Genomic DNA, 7,085 nt, shown 5'->3' on the forward strand with positions numbered 1-7,085 from the left:
CAACGACAAATCACTGGAGGATAAATATTTTAAATAAATTTTTTCAAACTGTGTCAAGCAGGGGGCTTATTGTTAATGACATAACCACATAGTAGCAAGTTAAAATTAAACCTTTTTTATATAGTTTTTTACAAATTTTTCCCCATAACATTTTAAAAAGATTGCTAAAACTACATTTCCTGGACACGTTATTAAAAAATCACATATTATTGTACAACTGTAAGCATTTGGCGTAAACAAACTTATAATTTTCAGCACATAATTTCGCTTTATTACTTTTTTGGAACAGATAGCTTAAAATTGGGGGTAATAGAAAACCCTCCATGTTTCTGGGTGAAAAACATTCATAGACCCACCATGAGAAAACCAACAAGTGCTTTTGCGACCCCAGGATCCAGACCAGCCTCCCATCCGCCAGTCGAACAGACCAACTGCCGCTAAGGTTTCTCTATTTTCAAAGGCTTTTTAAAACGAACAGCATGGGTCCTGACCAGACTGCGCAGGCTGGTCTGGTCCAGCCGTCGCAAAAGCATAAGTTGGTTTTTTCCCTGGGGCGCTCATATACTAAACCTTTTCAAATTAGATTTATTGCTTGTGCATTGGTTATAGTTTTGCCAATAAATTTTGAAAGAAGTTATTTTCGATTTATAACCGATAGTCAAAACTTTTACCGGACATGTAAGGAATAATTTTAATATTTTCTGGGTTGTATACATGACATAACATAGCTAACTTACGTGCAACATCGTACAGTGCTGTGCTATGCATTTTGTTCGATTTGAACATTGCTCGCAAAATATTATAGATATATGAACTCCAAATAAAACAGAAATTGACCCAAAATTCGGAATAAATTACTTTTTTCCAAAGTGAGCAAATTAAGATTTTGTTCAGTTTCTAATTGGTGAGTCGTCACATACTGTCTCGACTAGACATATCAAATGAAAGCCGGTATTTTAATTACATTTTATTTGATAAAACAAATTCTTTTTTATTTCTGTATTATATTAAGTCACTCAGCCAAATAACATCAAAATCATAAATCTATTTAATAGAAAAGTAATAGAAATAGAAAACATTTTTTGTCAGCTAACAATTTTGCAAAAACCAAACTCTGATTTAATTAAATGTTAATTTTTAAAATAGTTCCGCTTAAAACAGTCCTACAGTAACGTTAGATTTGCTTCACATCTCATTGCCTCGCATAGACATGCTGAATATAAAACGAGTCTGCTATTATTTGCTTGTCAATAAACAACCTTTTCGATTTTAATAATCATTGATGTTCTATTTTAGTACATTTATATATTCACGAAGAGTAATATTAAACTGAATAATTGAACAAATGATTCCGAGAACAGTTAAAAAGAGTATTTTTCGTTCATAAGTGTTCGGATCATCGATTACGCAGTGACGGGAAACAATACATAAAAAAAGTACATAAATGAATTATATACACTTTTATTTAGCTAACTAATGAAATACTGTAAACAACAGTTAAATAAATTTATATTTTATCATCACACGTGAAAATAGAAAAACTAATTTTTTTACACTTTAGAGAATAGCCCCCCGCCCTCTCATTACATTGGTAAATTTTTTAAAATTTTTTGCTAAAACGGATAAAATTGTACTGCACTTTTTTCTTTTTAGTAATTTTTCGATTCAAAATTTTTTTACATAAAGAGAATTTCATACCGTTTTGCAGCAAAAAAAAAACAAAATGGAACTTTTTGTTGCATCGTCTTATAACATACGCACGTCTGACGCCATGCGTTTTGGGGCTCGTTTCCCGCGCGAATTAAAATATTGCAAAATGCACATCCAACGAACTGACTAAAAAAAAAGAAAATTTGTTTTTTTTTCTGAATATAGAATATATCTCACCTCGAAGTGAGAAAAATTTTTACATTTTCACTCGCGCTAACCCCTCGTGAAAAAATTTTTAAAATTTTTTCACTTCCATGAGATATATTCCATATTCACTCAAAACAAACAAATATCCTCTATTTATTTTTTACAAAACACGTGTACAGTTGAAGACGTATTCACCCGAATACGACTGTAGATGTAACTTGAAAAGAAAACAGAATTTTTCTGTTCTGATCACTAAAAGGCTATATGAAATGATACAATTGTAAATGTACTTTCAACTTGATGAATTATAAAAAAAAGTTAGTAAGCTACAAAATATAGTGTAAGTTCAACTGTTCTTAAGAAAAAAAGTTTAATTTCAAGATAATAACATACAAAAAAAAATTTTCATCGTTTCAAAAGAGTTAGACCCCCGGGGAAGAACGAATATGTTTGTATTAGAGAAGAAAACACTTTTGCACGTAACATTGATAAAGTAACGCGTTAGATAGTGAAATAGTTTAAATATATGAAAATCAGCATAGTCAAAAGTCCAATTTGAATAACAAATAAGAATAAGCCTTAGGACAAATGTTATGTCGTAGAAAGACAATATACTGATGAAAACGTAAGGAACTAAAAGTCATGTCTTTAGGTTATATGCTGAATAGATTATTATTGAATGTTGGCTTTAAGCACTGTGAATTTTGATAACATTAACATAACTATCATAGTCCGACAGATCGCTTTACACTGTTCAATATGCTCAGTATTTTCTCCTATCATAACATTTTTTACTAACATTTTTAAACAATCGATACAAACATACTGTGTTTGCGAGACGCACGGAAAATAAATTTTTTTGACATGTTTTCGCAGTTTTGCATTTCATTCAAAAAACATTTGAAGTTTTATTAGCAATGACCTTTAATTTAAAAAAGCGCAAAAGAAAGCAGAAAAGTGGGCCCAAACATACGTCATACAGATACGTGATTTCAGTGTTTTCTTTACCCCCAAACAACTTTACATGGTATATTTTATTTTCTAAAACTTTTTAAGAAATTTTTTTCATTTTAATCAAAATTTCCCACTGAAAAGCTTCATATGGAATGTACCCCTGGGAAAAAAAATTACCCCGAGACTCTCAGTTAATATCATTTCCTTTTGAAAAATTGTTTTTCTCAAAAAGTTAAAAACGATGGTCAGACAGACAGACAACAACAGAAGACCGACAAAACTTTTCAGCATCTTTACACCGGGATTAGAGTTTTTTTAAAAAGTACATGATGAATTTATAGCATCATAAAAATACTATCCAATCTAAAAACGGGAAGAAAAATAACTAGGGGAGAAGCCCAACAAAAAAAAACTTCTTTCACAGAAAATAGCCGCCCACAAACACTACGGTGGTACAATTGCCAAGTACGGGGGCCCACCATTTGGGATTTTTTTCCCGGGGGAAAAAGGGGGTTGAATGTTTATTTAAAAATCGACTTTTTAATTTTTGCAAAAAATTTGGCTTCAACATATTCAAACAAAACATTTATTTTTCATAAAGCAATAAAAAAAAAACATAATTCCTAGTTCCAGGTCAGCTTCAAAAAATATATCCATAACAGTCATATCTTTCGCTGAAAATTTCTTTGAGGTTGTACTGTTTCTTTCAAGGGTTAGTATGTTTTAGCCAGTGCTTTTTGTAACTGGCTTACTCTAAATCATCTTCTAAGTTTCAACCTCGGTCGTTTTGGTTTTCCCATTTCAAGAAACCGCATCACACAAAATTCTGGACTGTAAAAAATAGTCCTATCTTTTTTTTATAACTTGGGATTTGTGATGTGTGGGGAAAAAAGAACTTTTTTAAAACAACAAAACAAGCAGCAAAGGGTTCTAGAAAAATTATGAACTTTTATTTACATTCGAAAAAATTCGGGAAACACTCCGCTCTAGTGTTAGGTTAGGGGTTTAGGGTTAGGGTTGAAAAATTTGGGCCCCACCCGGGGCAAACTTTTGTTTTTTAAAGATTGTATAGGGAAAAACCTTAAAAATCTTCTTTTTCTTTAACCACAATGCACGAGCTTAGATATTTTGGGATGTACAAATTTTTTAGTGGGCCTCTACCAAAATTGTTCAAATCAGACCGGGCATGCCAATGAAATGTTGATTCTTAGGTGTTCGGCGAAAGCACCAATAAGCACGGCTATCATCCTTTTAGGGCTTTTATTTTATAAAAGTATTCTTCATTTTTAAGGAAAAGAAAACCATTTTCCCTGACGTATCTTTCATTTGTATCGTTCCACTTTGTCATTTAAACATTGTATTCAAAATTTTTTAAGAATTAATTATAAAGAGAATTATTTTTTTTCTAAAATATCTCGAGACATCGTTTGAAAAGGAAAAAACAAGATAAAAAAATAATAATGTTTTTTTGACAAAAATAGAAAGGTTTTATGATTTCCCTATTTTTAAGGAAATAAGGCATTTTTTGCTGACACAGGATGAAATTGGTTTTGGAAATGTTGACATTACTTTGCATACATTATTGAAAACACCGAATGTAAAAAGAAATTATAGTGATGAGGGGTTTTGGGTTTTACGGCGAACCGAATAAAACGTCAATTTTTCGCCGAAAGAAGTCAAATTTTCAAACGCATACTGTAAACATAAACTTGATGTAAAAAGATCTTTTAAACCCTATCAGTAATATACACTTATTTACTGGTAATCCTTTCAGTAAGTTTTTTATTATATGACATCAGGAATAAATGAAAAACATACTTTTTTCTTAACCTTTTACTTTAGCATTGCAAACCTTCTCTGAACTTTCGACCAGTCAATAGCACAACCTGTGGGCAGGCGATTTAATGAAGGGAAAAATGTAATAATTTTCATTATGGATGAAAAAGTGGACAAAAAAAAGATTATCTATTTTTATTGTATATAAGCGGATAATTTCTTTACGGGATTTCTTAATTGATTAGGATTTTTGTTTCTAATGTCTGTACTTTTAAAGAGCTATATTCTCGAAATGATTGGTAACAATTTTAGGACTCTGTCTAAAAATAAAAAGCATATGGTAAAAAAATAAAAAAAGCAAAGAGTATACTCGTTCCTACATTCTATACCCCAAAAATAAAATGATCCCAAAAAATAAGTAATTTAATTCGCTAATTTATATTTTCGTGGGGTCTGATGCATAAATAATAATGGATTTTTAAATGCTATATCACAATTTCAGTAATTAGGAGATGGTACACTTAATTTTTAATTTGTACTTTTCCTGAAATGATCATTGTAGCAGCTAGCGTATTATGGCGGTATTCCAATTTTAACGTATAAAGTGGGAAAAGATTTAGAAATATATTTCAGGCTTACACTCTTACATAGGCTGTATGAAGGCTCCGACGTTAAAGATCTAACAATAAAGGGCTTTAGAAAAAATAATTTTTTAAAAATCCTACAGAAAGATTAAAACGCCCCGGAGTAAACAGAAAAATTAAACAAAGCCTACTAAAGCTGCCATTACACCCTTAGAAACACTGTTCGATACAGTATATGCGTTTGCAGCATTTTCAGATTCAAAGATTAATCTAAATTGAATGTAAGTGAAACACTAGGACTGAGTCGAACAGTTCGTGTGATCCCGACAAATTACTCCCCAAATTTTTCCCTTTTGGACGCTCAAATCACAGACCAAAAATTTAGATTTTTCAATCCGTTTTAAGCGATCAGTGTTTTACGTATTGGATGTACAATTCTTCATATTAGAGTTTCAGAAGAAAACAAACAAACCACAAATTTATAGTATCTGTTTCCTGTTTTTTTAGCACGCAGTTGACACTTGAGATTTATATGGGCCGATTTTTAAAATTTTGTCAGTGTGACCTCAGTAAACAAAATTAATCTGAAAAAAATGAAAAAAAAAACAATATAACGAAAGACAAACGAAACCCCCCAACTGACACTTCTTCATTAGGAAGATTTGTTGTAAAAACACCAAACTTTAAACATTATTGTAAAACTAAATTTTAAAAAACACGATGATCAAGACAATTTTTGACATAACTGGGTTACATGTACGTTTTAGGGGTTTTAAATAACGTCCCCACTGTTACCGTTACAAGGTCAAGGGTTTCATTTGGTAACGTTTTTGTTTTCAATCCCCTAACCATAATCCTGAAACCACAATTTGTTCTGATTTAAGGTCCAAAATTTTTTAATTTATTATTTTGTTTTTTGGGCTTGATAACTATTAATTTTTTTTGCTAAAAAAGTTTATATTTGATTTTTAATTATCTGCACATGCAAAACCATAAATAGGTTGGATCGGGATTACTATTAGCTTTTTTTCCCTTTTTTTTCTATTTGTTTTTTGGAAAATTCAAGAGATAATATATTATATTATACGTAAAAAGAACGCTTTTTGTGTTAAGTCCTACATTTAGTGCTATAAGAATGTGATCTCTAACCATGTTGATTTGTTGGAAGAGTAGAGCGCACCGCCTAGTACTAGTGCTTCACTGGCGTAGCTTTCTACATGCACGCGTGTACACTTTTCTTCTCAAATTGAAATTTATAAAAAAAGACAAAACCCGCAATAACAAAAAAGGGTTTTTGCGAAGGGTAAGTAATGTTGATGAAAATTTTTTCACGAGTAGGGTTAAAAGCAAACCGAAATTTCTCCCTTTTTTTTTATTTTTCAAAAATCTTCTCATATTGGGGGAGGACACTAGTCCCATATCCATCCGTTATTAATCAAAATATCACCAATATGTTTAGAACTGCTTGAGTTAACACTGAAAGACATTAAACTTAGAAAATTATAGTGAAAAACAGACCGCTTCGATTAACATTGCACGTTTTCCTTTTAAAAAAGAATCGGAAGAGCCATGAAAATCCCTTAAATCACATGGGTTTCTTTTAAAAAACATAAACAATAATTATTCCCGTATAGTATAAAAAACAGGAGGATGTTCATTGGCAATACTGTATAGTCTTATTTCACGACATCGGATGTGCTTCAGAGAATGCAAAAGCTTACTACATTTTTATCAAAGAACGCGGCAAAACAAAAAAAAAAAAAAAAAACAAAAAATGTAAGTAGGACTGCAGCTGGATAAATGTAAAATTTTTAACATTGTTGTTTTTACCTCGGGAAAACCACTTATCAACGCCAATTTTCTTTTCAGGGAGTCAGCTCCCCTTAATACCAGTTTTGAAGGAAAGGTATGCAT

Source organism: Mercenaria mercenaria, chromosome 7 (assembly GCF_021730395.1).
Source record: "Mercenaria mercenaria strain notata chromosome 7, MADL_Memer_1, whole genome shotgun sequence".
NCBI lineage: Eukaryota > Metazoa > Mollusca > Bivalvia > Venerida > Veneridae > Mercenaria > Mercenaria mercenaria.